The following is a 20,366-nucleotide window of genomic DNA, read 5'->3' as shown; positions in this document are numbered from 1 at the left end:
GTTGCAAAAAATGTATGTTCTCTGCTGCCATCCAATGATGTTTTTAGAAGTATACAGTAATAATTAGAGTTGGATGAATAATGCAAACAATTTCTCGATAGTATTTGTTTGAATTCTTAAATGAACTCTAGTAGCCTTCTTGGGCCCTTTTTTGTTCACACCCCATGAATGCTAGAATAATTGAGTTTTACTAGCACAACTGTTATGGAAAGCAAATTTCAGAGTCTTCTGTATGATTTTATATGGAAACAATACATTTAAAATTTCACATGCACTTGCTTATGCCAGAATACTCATGTTCATTTAATTAGGGAAGAAAAAAAAATACGATATGACTTTTATCTGAGCAATCTATACTAAGCAACACAGCGCACATTACAAATTCATGATCAGTATACATCAGGGGTGGGCAAATGTTTTGGCCTGAGGGCCACATCTGGGTATGGACATTATATGGCGGGCCATGAATGCTCATGAAATTGGGGTTCAGGAGGGGGTGAGGGCTCTGGATGGGGGTGCAGACTCAGGGGTGGGGCCAGAAAAGAGGAGTTCAGGGTGCAGGAGGGGGCTGGGGCAAGGGGTTGGGGTGCTGGGGGGGGGTGAGGCCTTCGGATGGGGGTGCGGGTTCTGGGCTGGGGTTGGGGACGAGGGGTTTGGAATGCAGGAGGGTGCTCCAGGCTGGGCCTGAGGAGTTTGGGGCAGGGATGTAGGCTCTGAGGTGTCTACCTCAAGCAGCTTCCGGAAACAGTGGCAAGTCCCTTCTCCAGCTCCTATGCGGAGGCATGGCCAGGAGGCTGTGCACGCTGTCCCGTCCGCAGTCGCTGGCCCATCAACTCCCACTGGCTGCAGTTCCCGGCCAAGGGGAGCTGCGGGGGCGGCACCCCCTGGCTGCCCCTAAACGTAGGAGCTGGAAGGGGGACATGCTGCTGCTTTTGGGAGCCGCGGCACGCGTGCACGGATTAGCCCTTGACCCCGCTCCCCAGCGGGGGCTCTAGGGCCAGATTAAATAGGCTAGTGGGCCAGATGTGGCCCGCGGGCTGTAGTTTGCCCACCCCTGGTGTACATGTAAAGAAAAACATACTTGTCAAACAAGACTCAAATACACATTTGAAGAAACTGATCTTCTCCCGGACATCCCGCAAACAGAAAAAGAAGCTGAATTTGTTGAATTAATTATTTGGTCACTTCTCATAAGAGCTATTTTTGTGATTTCCCTTCCTCTCCTCTCCTCTCTTTTTATATTGGGAGAGAAGAAGTAACATGTCAGTGATGTTGCTAGTTGGCAGGTTTTCTCCTGTCTTTCAGGATGTAACTCAGTAACTTTAACTTCTTACCTTCTGCATTCTGCGTCCCTGAAGTCTGTCTGGACTTGCAGCTGATGTCAAGATTCTTCTTGACTTTCTAATCTAAACCTTTATATAATGTTCCTGTGCACTGTTAAAGAAGAGCTGCATTCCACCCTAGAGGTAGTTGCAGTTCAGTACTCAGGCCTTAGTCCTGGAAGGAGATGCTTACAGGTAGACCCCTACTCAGCTCCCTTTATTTCACTGGGACCCTACGTGAGCACAGCACAGAATTTAGCCTGCATGTATCTCCTTGCAGGAGCAGAGCTGAAGGTCTAATCTATGCTAGAGAAGGTTTGCTTGTATAGCTATACCTTCCAAGCCTTCCTAGTGTAGACGCAGCTTATTCTGGCAAAGTAGTGCTTTTGTTGGTATAGCTTAAACCAGCTACCAAAACAAAGTAAGTTTTATCAGCAAAAACAAGCTTTGGAAGCTGCTTTGCTAGTCTAAAAATGTTTTGTTCTTACAAACAAACAAACTAAAAGCGGGGGGGGGAGGGGAGGAATTCTCCTACCCAACCGTATTGTACCAGCAAAAGTTTTAAATGCAGACATGGCCTTAGTTTGCAAAGTTCTTTTGTAACCTTGAGGAAGATAGTATGTAATTGTACAGTGCTATGAATATGTATTAGAATTAGACTGTCTTCCAAACTCTCCAAAATTTAGGATGACTTTCGTATCCAGTTTAAAACTCCAACAAAACCCTGGTAGTATTGCTATGAATTTGCCTTCAAAAGCTGAACAGTATTTAGTAACTTTAGGAGATCTTGAGATCTTTGCAATATTAATTTTTTTATATTGAATGTGGATTTATATAGGCAGCAGGAGATTGCATGAACGCTGATAGTACTGAGAAAGTTGAGGATTGAAAATGTATGACTCAGTAGCAGAAAATTATACTGAAGTACTAGATAAGCAGTTTCAAGGTGGAGTAGAGCTGAAAAGCATTGCATGCGTTGCACAGACATTACTCTGGGTCTTACAGAACTTTTCTCTTCTGTGCACACTGTTTCGTTTGCTCTTAACCTTATTTTGTGCTAGTAACCTTACCTTACCTTCTTCTGGCATGGCGTAAAATCCTTGTTTGGTATTGCTCTGACTATTTCAGAGCACAGTCTGTTTAAATAATCACCTTTTAATCTGAACTTTGGTTTCCAATTTTTTTTTAAATTACATCTCCCAGTGAGTCCTGGTTTGTGGGAAACTTTCTGCACAAATGGAACTTTGTTACCATTAAACGCTGTAGGATGAATACATTATCATTGAGGGAGACACTCACATTAGTTAATAATGCACTGGTGATCCTTGCAAAGCATGCAGAAAATTTGGTTGCATCTGTAAACACAAACCAGTGTACTGCAGCAAATTCATCTAGTGACAAAGAAACTACTGTTGAAATATCTTCCACTTCTTTCAGTACCAGTTATTCCAAATATTAGATTTTGAAGATTATGGAAGCTAAGAAAAGGATGTGTGTAGGCGTTCTAAAACTTACCACAATTCAGGCTTGTAAACCAAGAACTAGGCTTGTAAACCAGGCTTGTGAACAAGAACTAAGTGCTCCCCCAAAGCATCAACATTTCTATTCTCAGAATAACAGCATTTCTGAAACAACTGTGAACCAGAAGAGCATGCTGGTAGTAATATACAAGAGAGCACTTGAAGCTCTCTCTGGTTGAGACTTCTTGTATCCATCACTGGGACAGAAGGTAGCTTTTGAAATGGAGCAGGATTTGTGCTATCCAGGTGTGGAACAATGGGCATAAATCTTGTTGTGTTAAAACCTCAAACTCATAGCTTTTGGGGCCAGAAGGGACAATTATGATAAACTTGTCTGACCTCCTGGATAACACAGGGCATAGAATTTTACTCTGCATCAAGCTCAAAGCTACTTGTTGAGCTAGAGAACTCAGGGCTGTTCCTTTTAATGGGGTAAAATGCACGTCTGTGGTTGCACAGCTGTCATGGATAACCTTATGGTGTTGCTCTCTGAGAACAAGCGGGAAGGTTTGGATGTTCTTGCCTAATTGTTTTTAATTAAACATTGGTGCAACAAGGGTTGTACTCTGCCAGGGCAGAACCAACTAGCTTACAAAATGTACAGAACAAACAAGCTCCATCGTGTCATCCCATTACAACATTTCTATTCTAGGAAACACCCGTTGATTTGTTTTGATAAATTCAGCTCTAATAGTGCCAAGATGCAAATGAAGGAATATGCTTAAGCCTTTCTGTATATTGTATACATGTATAACAGTACTTTGGACTTTTCATATGTGGGCTCGCAAAGACACCATGCAGCTAGGTGAGTAGTATTATCCTCATATAATAGGTGGGGAAACTTGGGCACAAAGAAATGAAAGCCACCATTTCCAAAAATGTCCACTAAAACCAGATGCCCGCAAACAGAGCATCTGCAACGCCTGCTTGAGTTAGTGGGTGCTGCAGGTGCATGTGGTGAAAATCCACATAGGTGTCTCAAGCTGGGCATCCAAAGTTAATGGACCTGTTAAAATAAAATGGGCCTAGGTGATTTGCCCAAGGACACGTGCATCGGTAGCAGAGCTCCTGACTCCCATTTATAAATGCTTTTCTAATTACAGAAATTATATTAATTTGAACGTTGCTGTAGGTTTGCGTTGCAGTTAATACAGAAATCCTAAAGTTTTGTTAATAGCAACTTTAAAGTGTGGGTGTATTTTATCCCCTTTTGGAGAATGAAAATTGACAGTTTGATAGTTTTGTAGCTACATGCTTTAATAGGTGTCACCATTCTGAAATAGTATTCATCACAACGGTTTGAAGGAGCAGATGTGTTAATGGCAAGCTCTGCTATTACACTTGTGCTACTTCATTTGTTAATCCGTCACCTCCCTGCCACAGATCACATGGGAGGGAAGGATGCTGTTGATGCTGGAGGCAGGCAGAGAGTCAGTATGAAGTGATGGGGGCTGTCTACTCTGGGGCCTATTGATATCTTGGGGAAGAGGGGCCTCCCCTGAAGACCTCTAAGAGTATGTATACACTACACACTAAGCCTGGGCTCTGACTCATGTTTGAGACTAAGTCCCCTTTCCGTCCACACTCGGTCTGATTCAGGTCAGTAAACACTCTGGACCTGAGTCCTAGGACCCTGCTAGGGGCGTGGGTCAGAGCCTGAGTCCTGCTGTGACTTGAATCCAAGCAGAGTCATTTTGTCATGTGGACACAGGTCAAGCCACAGACCTGAATCAGAAGGTCTGTCTAGTACAGTACGGACATGTTAGCACAGCTGTGAGGCCTGTGTCCGGCAATTGTACATCCAGGGTTAAATACAGTGTGGCTGCTTAAGTATAGACTTGGACATACTGAGTCCACAAGCCCGGGTCCCATAGACCTGGGTTCAATGTGGACATATCCTAAGACTCATTTTGAACTAAATAACCCTGTATAATAAATTGGGCATATTTCACAGGGGGAGTTCAACTGCCATACCTAGGCAATCCCCCTCCACCCCACTAAACAGAGAGAGATACTCTCCTTCTCTGGCACTTACCCTCACCTTCCAGGTGAGGACCTGGGGCTCATCCCCTTTAGGGCCTGTTGTAACCTGAGCATTGGTTTATCCCCTCCCATCATTTTCACAGGTGGACATTGTTTGCCTGTCTTCTCTGACACTGTGGCAGCAAAGTTGTCTGAGGAATAACACATCACCTTATGCTTTACAGGAAAAATGCTCCTGTCTTGTATAATCCAAAACATGAGGCTATGTCCTGCTGGCTTTGCTCCGTTCACTGTGGTTTGAGGGAATACCTCAAACAGGATTTGCCAGGTTGTTCTGAATGGATAGAGCAGTGGTTGAGGGTTGTAGATCTGGTTTGAGTTCTTGAGTCTTGGGCTGACTTCTTGGGGGTGGACGTTACCTTCATATCTTTCAGCGTTAGTCTTAACTTTTGGTGAACAATTTACTTTTCCCCAAATCCCCATTTTGGAATCCTGTGAAGTGCTTGCATTTGTATCTTGATAATTTTGTAGCTATATTATGATGGCAAACCTCCGTGTTTGTTTGTTACTTTTTTTTTAACAGCCTGTTTAAAAGCCACAGATCTGAATTTGGCCGGAGGAGGGAGGTAATTTTTCAGCATCCTTATAGTATTTCCAGATGCTTTTCAGCTTTTTCATGGCCTTCTGAACAGTCAAGTACTATACCAGGCTTGTGGTGGTGGTTTTTTCATAGAGAACAGTCATTTAATAATATATGGAAATCTACAGAATAACTGCTTGGAATTGCTGATACCTGACACGGTTTAAGAAACACTGAGAGCAGCGTCCTGCTCCCATTGAAGTCAGTGGCAAAAAGGCTCTGAGCTTGAAAATTATTCATGAACTGACTTCATCTGGAGAATATTTAGCAGAAAGGGTCTTCCTGTATGGGTTGGTGAGTTGCCCCCTAACCCTCAATTTAATTCTTTTATTTGATTTTTAATAATGCTCTCAGCACACCTGGTCTCAGAGCATGTGTACATAAATTACCAGCCAAACACATTCAGTTGGCTAATGCAAACTAAAACTAAATCAAATCTAAATCCCAGCTGTAGATAACTAAAATAGCATATTTTTTTCCACTGCTGCTCTCGTTCTGATTGCAATATTGTTGGTTCTCTTATCTGCTAAGAAGAAAAGAAATAGATTCTTATCTCTGAGTTTTGGCGCAGCTGTAACCAGCCAGTGTAACTTCCCTTTGCCCTCTCTTGAATAATTCTAAGTACTTTATCTGCTGTATCCCAAAGTCTTCCATGGTTTAACAACCTCTCTAAGAGCAGCTATAAAAGGGGCTTTCACTAACGAACAGGAAGCAGAATGAATAGCAGGAACTTCTGATAATGCACTGTCTGTCTGAGAGGAAGATCAGCCTAACTAAGCTGTACCAGAGTAGTGAATGATGGTCCTTCAACTAGGGCCAGCCGTGCAAATTTTAATACTGGGAACAAAGAATTCTCCCTCTTCAACTAACTATTAAACACCCATGTCAATTTAGTGGCCCGATACAGTCAATCTCATCTTATTTACTTTCTTTTTCTGTTTGTAGTGGATCCTAACAAGCCTCAGACGGTTTTTCTATCTGTATCTACCTATCTATCTGCACACACACATCATATCCATTTTGGAAGAGCTAATACAGCCACCAATGCTGCCTTCCTAATGCCTGCTACAGCTCCACTGCATTTTTGAATGCTAAAAACTTACATGGTTACATGCATGTGATATGTTCCGCAGACTGCAAGGTTCCACATATTGAACAGAATGTTGGGCCTTCCTATGTTTCTGTTGGAATTTCAGTCTGGGAGTGTCTGGATATTTGTAATGACCGACCGTTTCAATTCCCTCCTCCCCACACCCTTCCAGGCTGGGCGGCTGTCTGTTTACTCCTTTCTCCACTCTTGAGCACGGCTGGCTCGTAAAAGAAAGAAGCCAATGATTAAATAAAGTCTGAACATGGCAGTGACACAGCTTAGCTACATGCTTTGGGCCTGGTTCTCTAGCTAGCTAGCTTCCCCATGCTAGCTTTACGCCAGGGAAATTCCATTGACTTCTGTGGGCTTGCACTGGTATAAAACTTGTGTAATGCAATGGAAGATCAGATCCTTTATTTCTGACATGCTGGCTTTCTGAATAGTGTCCTTTCCACTAGTTAGTCTGCTTGAAATGTATGATAATGGAGTGATTTATTTTTTTGAAGCTGTTGACCTTTTTGTTTTGTCTCTTCTGGGTATGTGAAATTAAAATGGTTCATTCATTTGTGGCACTTTTTTTTTCTCTCTTTCAGGTCTCCCTTGGATTTTAATATCAGAAAATTGTGTGTCTCTGATGAGAACTTTGCTTAGGTAAGTGAAACAAGATTATTTTTTGTCTTTACAGGTTCAAGTTCCATGTTTTACTTTTATGGTATGTTTTATTGTAACTGTAAACTGCCAGCTGGCTGCCCATGTGAGCTGTGGCTAAATAAGTCTCGAGATATGTATTAAACATAAGTAGAATAATGCTTGTAGTATGGTTTAGGGGAGTGATCTTTTAATTTCTCACTCTTCTGGAAAATGTTGTTTATATAATCAACTCAAAAGGATCCAGTTGTAAAATAGAGAGTTTTATATCTTTCAGCTAGCCACAATAGCTATTTACAAAGGGATCATTGATTGGAGATACACCAGACTTCTGAGGGGGAGGGGGTAATGAGATGGGACGGGGACCTGATTTTCATTGTGAAAACTTAGCCCTAATTTGCCAAGATTTGCATATTTGGGCCACTTTTTCAGGTGAACCACTTTTCTTCTCCAGGAAGGAATGTTTGGTGCTGAGAACAAATCATCTGAAACTTGACAAGTTTGAATTGTTTTGATCCAAAATTGAGCAAAGCTCAGCAATTTAGCTTTGAATCTTTGGATTCATTCAAACAAACAAACAAAAAAATTCCAGTGTATCCTCTGACAACGCAAACTGCTGTATTTCACATCATATCTCTGTTGAACAATGAAGACGCTGTCCCTGTTCTTGTGTTTTATGGGTGCTCATGGTTCATTTCAATCAGAATTCAGAGTTACAGCTGTCTAGTTTTTCTAATTTTATGGGCATATTCTGTTTTCCTGCTATTAAGTGACAAAGGCTTATTGTCATGAGCCAAACATGGGGGTCCACTACTGAAGTGCCCACTGTATAGGCAGGAAGGCTTCCAGTACACAGCTCTGCCAATGCACCTCAGGACTGACCTGCAACACATTGTACTTTTCTGGGCTTTATGCTGAAGAGAGGGTCAGGCTGCCAAACTTGCAGGGTACCTTGTTGCCCTAGGGGTACAGGTGTCACACAGGATGCAAGAGTGGCTGGTTTCAAATCTTAGACAAGCTCTTGCAGAGATTGGAAAAAATTGCGTAAGTTCTGCATATTCATGTCTTTAGGTGCTCAGATACTGCAGTGGTGAGTGCTACATAGATAGACCCATGGCTTTTCTTTTTTCATTTAAAGTGGCTGAGAGGTTTTTCTCTCACCATCCTTGCTTCTGCTGCCACCTCTCTAAGGACTTCTTTGTGTTCCCCATGGGTTTGCAGAGCCTATTCCTCCGAGGCCCCTCTGACTCTTGAGGCCCCGGACTTGAGGAAAGTCAGGTGGATCCAAGTGTAGAACAAACCACTACTGTGCTCCGGTCTGCTCCCTCCCCCGCCCCGCTCTATGTTCCTCTGCAGAGAATAGCGCCTGTGGAGTGGGCTTAGCGACTCCTCACATATTAAGTCTTAACAATCAAACCAGACAAGGCTCTAGGCAAGGTCATGGGGTTTCCTGACTTTCTGCAAAAAGGTCCCTCTTAACTCATTTTCCCTGTCCACCTCTCTGTTTCCAAAGTGCTGGCTCAAATTGTTCCATGCACAGTGTGGCTCTCATCTTACCCAGAAACCTGCATACAGGCTAGAAGACTGCCTCAAGGAGTTGTGGTTCTCTCATCCCAAAGTGAACTCAATAGCAGCCTCCTTCTATACTCTGATTTCTCTCAGGAGGACCTGATAGACCACAGGGCAGAAGGGTTCTCTATGAACCTCCCGTGGGCTTGGTGGTGGTTGGATACATTAGCATCCTCTGCATCGCACTTATCTAGAACAGCTGTCTTGACAGAGCCCTGTAAATGGCAGTGTCCAAAACCAGTCCACAGGAGTCTCTCCAGATACCTCCTGGCTATGAAGAGCTTGAATGAATGACAGGGCACAGGACTCAATTAGGCTATGTGCTGGTATTCTGGATCCTTTGTTCTAGCGTGTTGAGTTCCCTGAGTTCATTGTGGGCGTGGGAGGTGCCAGGTGCAGGGAATGTCATTAAAATACTGACCCCTAGTACTTTAGATGACCCAGGCAGCTTCCGTCCCCCTTCCAGAGGCTCGCTTGTGCAAAAGCCAGTCTGCTTCTTTTCTGTAATCTGCCTCCCTTAGGAGCAAGCCCAGCTTCTCCATCCAGTCAAGTACAGCCCTAAATAGTAGGAATATAGAAGGAACCAAGTTCCAGCCTCAGCTCTTATGGCTGACAAACTCCAAGCCCAAGCTTTACCCTTAGACAGAATAAGAGAGGATACAATCAGCTCCGACTATTTCCTTCCTAGGAGGGAAGATTCCTGTTTCATACAGTGTGTGCTAGTGCAGTGCTATCACCCTGTGGTAGTTCCAAATTGGGATGTCAAACAACAAAATGCTAGTGTGGACACAGCTAGAGAGAAGAGTGACGCCTACGGAGCCATTGCAACACATCTGCAGTGCACTACTTGGTTTTCCTTTGTGGTCTCTCATCTAAGTTATTGACCTGTCCTGGCTCTGCTTAGTTCCTGAGCTCTGACTAGGCTGTATTGACATTTGAGTTGGTCCAGAGGGAAAAAACTCCATGCAAATTAATAAAGGAAGATTGCATAAAGTGCCCAGGCAGCCATTCTAAATGTAGTGGGGAAGCAGAGCCTTGTACCTACGTATATATAGCAAGTCAAATCTATGAATATACGCAGGCCTAGTTAATAAATAACCCAGACACTGTAGTTAAGAGGGAAAGACATAATTAAATCTGTCATCTGCTCTGCTTTTAAGTTAAATCCAGAGCGGTAATGCTTTACACTAGAAAGGTAAACACTGTCATTATTCAACAATGGAACACACACAAGGCTGACATTGTTTTTTCCTTCTTTGATTTAATAATTATTTGTAACAGATTTAATGGGCTATTAGATGTAGATGGTCTCTGTTTTGTACAGTGGAGCCCTGATAAAGCCCTACCCTTTATGAAGGGCCATTACTTCTTTCTTTTAATTCACATTTGTCATGGTGCTTTGCTGAAGGTCCTTGTTTTAAATTTGTTGTGGTTATAGTATGTTTAGCTCCTGCTCCCAGGGTATGGTTTCGCCCAAGACTATTCAAGCATGTTTCTGCTCATCGGATTACCCATGTTAAACTCTCTATGGAATGGAAGAGGATTTTCCTTCTATGTACCTTCTACCCTATTGTATATTTTCTGGCTCCTAAACTAAAATTTTTCTGTCTGCTTTATACAGATGCTCTGGGCTAACTCCCAGCTTTAAGGTGCAGACTGAAGGATGAGGATGGAAGTTCTTCTCTTGTTGCATTGTACTTTGAGTCTGCAGCAGGTTCTTCATGGGTTTCTGGGTACCTCTAGGGCACGCCTCCTCTCTCCAAAACCCACAGAGCTGGTTGCCCACTTATTTAGAGCTTTCTTGGACTCTGGAGGTTGTTTTTCAGGTGTCTCAAGACTCATATTTAGGGTAGCTTAGCTTGGAAATTTCTCTGGAGAAGTAGACAGTTCTCTTTCATGCTATACCATACCCTGTCAAATAATATATGGAGTTCCTAGGGTAACACTCACGGGCCTTGTGTACGCTGGCAGAATAGGATCCATATGTACCATCTGTGGAGCTGCAGCATTGTGACTGGTTGTGTATTAGGAGTCCTGTTTTTTGCCATTATATTTGTAGCCTCAGGTTGATTCCAGGATGTCCTTACTTGAGACTTCATCTCTGTTCCCTTTGGAAAGGTCTGAGTTTGGCAAGCTTAAATGCTCGTTGTAAAATCTTTGGGTTATACATGTTTGCAGGGGTCATTTTTGGGTTATCACTTAATGTAATAAAACATTTAGAAATGGGAGTGATACCTCTTGTTAATGGGCCTCGCTGCCATGGCGATAGGCACTACAGAAACTAATATGTACATTTTAGAGTGTGTGTTAGGGGAACCTTGAGTGCTCCTTCCTGTTGAGTTCCCTTCTAACTCTTGCAGCTCTAGCTCTTCCGTGGGAGTTCTCATCAGAAGCATTGAAGGGGCCACCAATGAAATGTCTGCTCTGGCTCGGCAGCTGATTCCCAAAGGAGGCAGTGGAAGAATTCCCTCCATTCTTCCTCATTTGTATTTTCTTTAGAAGACCAATAGCTCATTACTGGACTTTGACTTTAGTTGTCTGTGCATCTCCTCAGCTAAGTCCATGCAATTAACTACTCTAATGCTCTATCTACCACTATTTTAAAGGCATTCACTTGAAATCTTCCTGGCCATGCACCTATGCTGTGGACAGGAATAAATCATTTCTAGACCTTCTCCTTACTACCCTCTCCTCCTAATTCCAAAGGTTTTAGAAAAGCCCTACTGGTTACTCAAAGAAAAACTAAAATTGAAGGGAGTCTCTCCTTACCACAGATCCAACAGAGACTGGATGTGTCTTGGAAAAGACATAGTAGAAAATTACATGTTTGCCCTTAATGCAGGGTAGGATGCATGTTGGCCAAAGGGTCTATTGTTTTATGGTTAACATGTTGTTGTGTTGTTGCAGCCAGTGATCTTTTTATTTTGCTGAGGCAGATGGAGGGTTTCCAAGTCCCATAAGCATAACCCTAGGAAAGCTTAGTTGGTTTTAGGTTTGACCACTTGGGCAAGTGAGGTTACCCTGTGACAGAGATGCATCCCTGAATATGGAGACAGTCTTGGCCCAAAGCACAGCAAGTGATGTGAGGCCTGAGAAAGGACAATTGTAAACTCCTCGGGGAAGGTTCTGTATGTGCATTTGGAGAAGGAGACTCTTGTGGCACGTGTGAACTGCTGTGCTCTTTTGTTGTTGTTGTGGCTTATTTTGTTGTTTTATGTGGTAGAGGAGAGTCCTTTTTTGCAAATACGTGCAGTAAGTGTTCCAGGTAGAGTTATAATGGATTAAAATATCTATATAAATGTAATATCGCTCATGCGATGACTGTAAAAAGTCTAGCAAGAATTGCTTTATTCTAACATCGAACATAATCCTCATTTATTACTTAATAAAATTCATCCCTGGAACTACCAGCTCTCTCTGCTTGGCTGGAGAGCTTCCGTGTAGCACCTTCTCAGGCCCCCATTTCTGTCTTCCTGCTACTGATTTAAAGAAACAATGCATACATAATCAGTGGAGGTTGGTATTCTATTTTTTATTTTATTGTTTTTGGCCATAATGGCAATCCCAAATAATTGCTGTGCCATTCTCCAAATACCTGCTCTAGATGCAAGCCTTTGTGTTCATGTCACAGCCACAGATGACCCTTGCCCACTTGTGATGGGTCATAATAAGATGAAGTGGACAGAAATGTGTTTCCTTTTAGTTGCTCATGTAGTACTTTACTCGTTTCCCCCTCTGCTTTGACTTGGAAGATTGCTGAGATGCTTCCTTTGTCTGACCCACTTGGCATCAGAGTGAAGAAGATCATCTTTCTTCAGTATCAAAGTTTATCGGTATCAAAGGTCTTCAGCTCATCAGTAAATTCTTAGTTTTGCAGCTGATCACTCACAGAGCTGCTGTTTTTAATACCCTTTTCTCTCCTTCTCAATATCTGGTGTGTTGTACTGCCCACAAAAACCTGAGGCAAGTGACTGTTGTACTGCCTGTGTATTGGGAGGGTAGGCAGCAGCACAAGTGTTGATAAAGCTACTGAAAATAGCAGGCCAATAGTATTTCACTTACAGTTCCAAATTTTAGCTCTTTGTCATTGTGCTTACAGAGTCTAGTGCAGTTATTGTTACTATTATTTGTAGTGTGGCAGCTCCTGGGAGCTCCAGTGATGGATCAGGACCCCATTGTGCAAGGCTCTGTACAAACACAGAACAAAGAGAGTTCTTCCCCCGCGCCGCCCCCCCCCGCTCCCCAAGAACTGACAATCTAAGTATAAGACAAGAGACAACAGGTGGAAACAGATGATTACAGAAACAGATGGAGGACCACAAGGAAAATTGCTTTGCAGTGTAACTTCCCTGTCTAGGTTTCATACCCACATGTGTTCAGGAGAGAAGGAGGTGGGACGTGTACAGCAGTGGGACTGAAACAAAAAGTTACTCATTTCAAAGTACGATATTGACTTTATTTCCCTCCTGAGTCTCGTGTCAGTGACTGGTAATGTGAACATTCGTTCTTTTTTTTCTTTTTTCTTTTATATGGTTTAAAAACACATTATTTTTTAAATAAATCAAACCTTGGTCAGCTAGAGTGGGTTCATATACTGTGATGGCAAATGGCTGGCTCTCACCTGTCTTTGGAGATGCCTTTTTGCAAAAAAGAAATCGACTTTTTGACTCTTCAGCAATGTTAATGTTTATGTGTGTATCACACGCTATAATAAAGCTTCACTGAGCAGCTGCCTATAGTGGAATAGTTCTATTTTTAATGAAATCTGTTTATATAAATGCTTAGTAAATACCATATGTAGCCGCCTTAACTTTAGCATCTTCTCCATCTTTAAAAACAAACAGAACCTGAGCTTTTTCTTCTCTGTCCTCCTTTGCAAATCCCTCACCGTTTTGATTTCTGTCACACAGGTTTGGTTTTTTTTTTTTTCCAAAAGTTGTGCCTTCTGCAGTTACTAAACCATTCACCTGTTCATGTTTGTGAGTATAAATGAGTTATAAGAGAACACAGAGCCATAGGCACTGTAACTGAATGTTTGCTTTATTCAGATAGAACCCTGTTAATCAGGAAAGCCTTGACTAGTGGGTTGACCTGCACAAATAACATGAGAGAGAGGATTCAGGCTCCAGCCTGTTTTCCCCTCCCCCAAACACATCTCTCTTATTTCAGCATCTCACACTGCACAACGTAATAGCTGTTCAGTCATCTTACTGTTTCCCTGAATAAAACAAAATGACTTCACATCTGAGGTTGCTTTGAGTGTAATTATATTAAAAAGGACCAGCTATGACTAGATTTCGCCTCTGCAGTGTTTTTTTCACACCCCTGAAGAACTAAGTTTTAGCACTGAAAGTGGCAATGTAGACAAAGCCTCACTGTTTGTCCTTAATCTAGCTATTTCCCATTGCCAACGTTTTGAGTGTGAGAGAATCTTGAATACTGAGCCCAGTCTACACCTGACTTATTCCGTGATTTCAGAGGTTCTGCATGCTAAGTTCTGTGTACTTCATCTGCAGGTCTGTGACCAGTCCCTCTGGCCCCAAGAAACAAGGGGTAACAGCTTATTGCAAAATGAAGGCTTTATAGAATTCTGTGCATATTCCTATAGGATATATGGAGTTCTAGGTATGTCCCAATAGATGTATTCATACTAAATTAAACTAGTCAGGTAAGGTTTTATTTCAGCTGCCCCTGCAGCAGTCAGGTGCAACGATTCCTTTTGCCATAAATCCATGTCAAAGCCCTTGAAGCTAATTTTGCGCTCATCCCCTTTTTAGAAAGCTCTAGAAATAAAATATAGCTATATACATTACACACACCACTGGATAAATCGGGTATGTTTAATAAGGATATAAAACAATGATATACAATATGCCTTTCATAAAACAAGACGGGTTCCCTGTCTAGGGGAGAAGGTCGACCTGCTGTGCATGAGTTGCACTTCCATTTCTTACAAAAGTTCTGAATTGGTTGAGTGCCATCTCATTTTTGCCTTTCTCTGTTTCTTACTCCGTTTAGAGCAGGGTGTGTGCCACAAGTTTGTGGTGTTGGTGAGCACAAGTGGTGGGCACAGGTTACAGTTAAAAACGATAGGGTCAACGATAGGGCTAGATAGGGTCAACAAATAGACTGACAGAGGACCTTTTAAATCGGTGCTAGTTGAGGCTGCTCGGCACTTCACAGGTTCCATCCCTGAATCGTCTTTGCCATCGTATCTGCTCTTGAAAGAAAGTGCTCCATATTGAAACCTTAAAACTAGATTGCATAAAGCCCTGGAAAACATACTGTAGGGAGCCCTATATTGGCAAAGAGAGCTGGATTAGATTAATTAATAATAGGTCTCTTCTTTAGCTGACTTTGATACCCTCACATTATCAAGAAATTGCTCTGCCACGTAGGAAAAACAAGATGTTCTCTAGCATGTATATAATTTTCCTTTGGATTTGTGGGTTAGGCAGTATTGCCACATTGGGTACACGTCTTAAAAAATAAACTGGATGTTTGCATGGCACATCAGCATGTTCTTTGCACGTGAATTACCTTCATTACTTATCAGTGTGAGATTGTTCAAGAGAAGCTACGGAGAATGGGATGAGGAGTGTGCTGATGAGACTGTTAAAGTGGTAAGTGGAAGTGAAAGAGACAAAGCGGTATCTGCTTTAAATGAATTCACCTTGGGCAAATTACTTAACTGCTCTATGCCTCAGTTAACCAACTGACAAAAAGAGATTTTATGTAGATCGTAGAGTGATGCAACCTTTAGTTAAAGTTGCACAAAGAATTTCATTCTAATTTGTTTTCAGTTGGTTGCAAGTATGTCAAGGATGAATTTAGGCACTTACAAATTTGGGGCTGAATTTAGCATGTTTGTTCATAGCCTAGAGGTGACTGTTTTTGGAAAGTTTGAAGAATTAACAGTTGAGCTGTTTGAGAATGATGAGTAGTGGAAGAATAATTTTGCCATTTTAGGAAAAAAAAGTTCTCTACTGTCAGCAAGTGGTGATAGAGACTTGAAATGTAATAGGAAGATAGTCCCCAGACTGCTGATATACACTTCATTGTTCCTTTGAAAATCTGTTTAATTTATAAGGATTTTAAAAAAGTACTCTTCATATACATGCTGTTTCTACATCATAGGATGAATTAATGATCTCTTGGTGTTCCATTGACACTGTACAGGCATGTTTAACATATAGGTAAGCTTGACAGATGTTTGCTGTATTCCATACAATACGTAAAGGTGAATTTTGAAGTGGGAAGTTAAGCACGGGGGCGGGGACTATTCTGCTAGTGCCTAGCAAATAGTTGTGCATGATATGGAATTTTTGTTTTTTACTTATTTTAAAAATACTAAGAAATTCCTTTTTAAAACCTGCTTTAAAAGGATATTAAGGTTATGAGGTGTAGCCTTCAAGTCTGGAACTGCCAGAAATAAAGTCACTCATGCAAACTTATTGTCGATACCTCTGTGTGTATAAACAGTGATGCATTATTTAATTACATAACTGTATACTACTTTTTATGTAGGATCTCTGCCTTCATCAGCATACAGTTGGGAGGGCGAATAAGACAGGACTCATGGAAACTGCTTCACTCATACTGAGATTGGTTTGTGTGCTTTTTGTAAGACCTAGGGCCACACATCAAACAATTAGTTTACAACTAAATATTGAACAGCAGTCTAATTCACTGAGCTTGATGCAGCCTGGCTACTGGATGAGGCTGGGGCTCTTCTGGGATTAGGAAAGGGGGAATATGTGATCATGTAATCAGACTGTACCAAAATATATACACCCCTAATTTGTTTTATTGAGCAACTTAAATGAAAAGTGACATAGAAGTGTAAAGTATGTTACTTGCACATACATCTTTTCTCTCTCGTTTGCAAACTCTCACCACCTGAAATTCACTGTTCAACCGCTTCGCTCCATCATGCACAGTCTACCTTACCCCAGTCCTCTTCCCACCTACTCAGTTACCACTCCATTTGTTCACCATTCTCCTTCTGTAACAGTTGTCTGTTATTTTTCTTTCCATTCCAAGTTAATCAGTCCTCTTTTCTCTTCCCTTGCAAATTCAGTATTTCTCTTCCCTGCCCTACCAGTGCTTGTTCTCTTCAGCAGCAGCTCTTTAAGGCACGTAGTGGCCTCTTCAATCCCTCTAACCCAGTTGGGCCTCCCCACAGAATCAGTGACCATCTTAGCCCTGCTCCCACCCATGTAGAATTGCAGTGGTCTCCATATTCCAGTCAGGCCTCGAGTCATCTCCTGGTGGCAGGCACCTCCCCTCTTCACTTGCAGGGTTGCTTCCTCAGGCCCTGCAGAAAGGCTGGGAGTTCTGCTTTACCTCGTTCCTATTTTAGAGATGGGGCTGCTGGAAATTTTGAGCCTTCCTTGGAGTGGGATAGGTGCTGGGTCTGTCCTGTTCCACTCCCTAACCCTGGGAACGGGGGCTCACTGGAGTTGGATAGGAGGAGGCAGCAGCGTTTGGGGCTGGCTGTGGGAGGATGCTTCAAGGCAGGCGTGTTCTGGACCTCACCTTGTCTGGGGGGTAAGGTGAGAGTGTGCGTTGCCCAGGTAAAGGGATCCAGGGAGGGGAGGGTTCAGCAGGAGCTGGTCAATTGCTTGAGGCAGATTGCGTGGTGCTCCCTCTACAGGCCCAGTAGTGTAACAATTGCTTTTCAGGGCCTGGCTGGTGCAGCTTAGTCCGCGCTCAGTTTGTTAGAAGGGTTCCCCTCCCACCATCATCAGTGCTAGATGATTTAAATTAAACATCAGTAATCTGCAGAAGTCGGTCACAATGGTTGCACTTACCTGCGGACATTTTCTAGTTGCCCCGGGCAAGCTGATGAGTAGGATTTTAAAAGGCTGTAGTCTATTTTACCTACACTTAAAAAATAACACTGGGCATTCTCCCGAGAGAGCTGGTGATATCAAATCTTTTACTCTGGTTAAAGCTGGCTAGCTCAAAACCCTCTGCTCAAACCAAATTGAAACCTCCTGGTGCCAGAGTCTGGTGCCAGTGATACCGTCTCTGGTTTGTGACAAAGATGTTCATCTGAATCATCCTTTGAAAAGGAAAAGGATCATATAACTTGGTCTCTCTTTCCCCTGCTCGGCTGAGCCCTTCATTCTGGCCTGAGTCAAGTGAGGAATTTGATCAGACCTGCTAGCGTCACACTCTTTGAACTAAATGAAATGGAATAGAGCTGGGTTACAGAGCACAGGGGTTTTCTTCTCAAGCTGCCAGAGTTTGGTGTATGAGTGAAAATATGCATGAATAGTCTCCGACAGGTTCCTATATACTCTAGTTCAGTTTGCCTGTATCACAGAGTGACAAAAAGGAATCTAGCTACATAGTAATTCTTTCAGCCCAGCTAGCAGTCCGTGGGTGGTGGTGAGGCACTTATGAGTTGTGATATAGTGCCAGCTATTTATTCTCGTATGTCTCATTCCTGGATATTTATGCTGTAAGGTACATTCAGAGCTGCACTTTATCTTGGGCTAGATGCTTGTTCCATTCACTAAGAAAAAAAATAATGTTGATTAATGCTGGAACGCTTTCATGAATTTCAGTGTGTGAAAATAAAATAATGAGGAATAAGAACATAAGAATGTTCAAGTGTCAGTTGGGTTGGCTCTCTAACTGGTGTGGGGGTGGTGGGTTTTGTTCCCCTCACGAGGGGCGGCGGGGGCAGAGTTGGTAGCACAATTACAGTAGCACTAGTTCAGATATTGTTAAATGCCCTTATGCTGTGATTATACGGGGGTTCATGTTAATTCCAGCTCAGTGTCCCCAAGATGTTTGGAGTCTACTCATAAAATGAACATTTTTTTTACCAGAGGGTCTGGGGTTGAGTTTCTGACCCTGATGAGAATTGTTGGGTCAAATTCTGAGCTGAGTGCCCAGAAGGGGCCCAGTGAGCTTCTATCCTTTCCAGAGTTCTCGAGGGGCAGTAGGTTTCATGAACTCCTTCCTCAGCAGCTAGGATTATGTTTTTAGATGCTTTCTGTGCTTACTCTTGGCGCTCGCTTGCAGGTATTGTCTTTTGCCAGTTTTCTTTACAATGGAATGCCAGTTGTCTCTCTCTTTATTTTTTTAAATTCTTTTTTTCCCCTTTGGTATGTGAAGAATATCACTCGACAAACTACAAACAAATTCGGTGCTTTGAGTGGATCTTACAGACAGCTATATCAGCTTCAGGAGGAGGTTACGTGATATCTCCCTGTGCTACCGCCACCTCCCCCCTTCCATGATGTTGCCTGCTTCAGTTCACTGTCGCTGGCTGTAGCTGAATCTTTGCCATTTATGCCTATTTAAGAAGTTAATCTTTCTAAAAGCCATTGAGCTCCTTGGCATAGCGCGGTAGCCTTGGCTACGGGTGTGTAAAACAGCATTCCAAAAACCAAATGTGGAGTGATAAAGAAAAATGTGTGCTGCTGTTTGCAGGATCCTGGGATATGTTTTGTGAGTTGGTAACAATTTTTGTTTAATCGCTAGATCGGAGACCTACAGAAGAGCTCTGGGAAGCTCAAAAGCGCTTGTTCCTTCCCCCAACAGAAGTTGGTCCAATAAAAGATATTACCTTACCTACCGTGTCTCTCTAGCTCCGTGATGACATTCAAGTATTTTTGTACTAAAACAAATTGCTTGAGTCATTTCAATGGGTGACTCAGTAAAACCATGGCCCCATTCTTTACACGCAGACTGTCCTTGCCCTAATTAACAAACCAGTTAATTAAAAGTCATGTTAAACAAAACACACAGTGTTTAAAAGGAAGAGGAGAATTAGTGTAACGTTAACTTTACTAGTGCATACTTGAAAAGCATCTACGCATTAGATCCCTCTTCTTAGGTCTGTGTCCTGGGCAGGTGGAAGTGGGTCCTAGATATGATGACCTTATAATTGAGTGCACAAAGGTAAAGGGGACACATTAGCATATTGTAATTCTAGGACCCACTCTGACATGTTCTTTGGCATTGAGTCCTTCTCTGTTATGTAAAGGCTTTAACACTTTGTGCACTTTTCAAGGGCTAATTTAACCTCTTGGGGCTGAGTTAATCCATGGTGTAATCCCACTGAAGTTACTTCAGGGATGAATTTGGCCCTAGATCCCATTGCCATAGTAATAGTACTGAATTAAACCCTTTGCAGGCTGGTGGTTCCAGAGTTCCTCTACAGAAGTGCTGCTGTGTTTTACATAAACAATCATTAGTTCATCTCGCTCATATTCCCCCTTGCCCCACCAATAAAACCCATCCTAAATGCCAGCGAAAGGGTTAATAGGAACAGCTGCATTCCTAAAATGGACCTTGTCTTGGGAGACTGCCAGTGTCTGTCTGCTCCTCTCCCATATGCAATACAATACTTGGACTACTTGAGGAATTTTGATATGTCCAGCATGACACTGTTTTGCATCTGTGCCTTGCACTTTAAGTGGGGCTTGTTGCCAGGTGAAGAGTCCTCTTCTTTTCACACAAGCATGGAAATGAGTCCTGTCACTATCAGGAATTACTTGAGCATACAGATGCATGTTCTTTAGCATTACCTATGCTTCAGCAGATTTGCAGTGATGGCTCCTAAGGACAGCAGT

At 42.5% G+C, this 20,366-nt stretch overlaps 1 protein-coding gene across 1 annotated transcript in view; it reads left to right on the top strand.

Moving 5' to 3' along the window:
• The window catches only part of LOC141995350 (A-kinase anchor protein 13-like), a 150,600-nt gene that overhangs the window by 17,697 nt on the left and 112,537 nt on the right, over positions 1-20,366 (top strand). Inside the window, exon 2 of the mRNA XM_074966494.1 lies at positions 7,149-7,206. The gene's annotated coding sequence lies outside the window, so the exon portion shown is untranslated. The remainder of the gene's footprint in view (positions 1-7,148; positions 7,207-20,366) is intronic.

Source organism: Natator depressus, chromosome 10 (genome assembly GCF_965152275.1).
Source record: "Natator depressus isolate rNatDep1 chromosome 10, rNatDep2.hap1, whole genome shotgun sequence".
Taxonomy (NCBI): domain Eukaryota; kingdom Metazoa; phylum Chordata; order Testudines; family Cheloniidae; genus Natator; species Natator depressus.
Note: the sequence above shows the minus strand (reverse complement) of the source record. Positions and strands in the feature narration are given on the sequence as shown.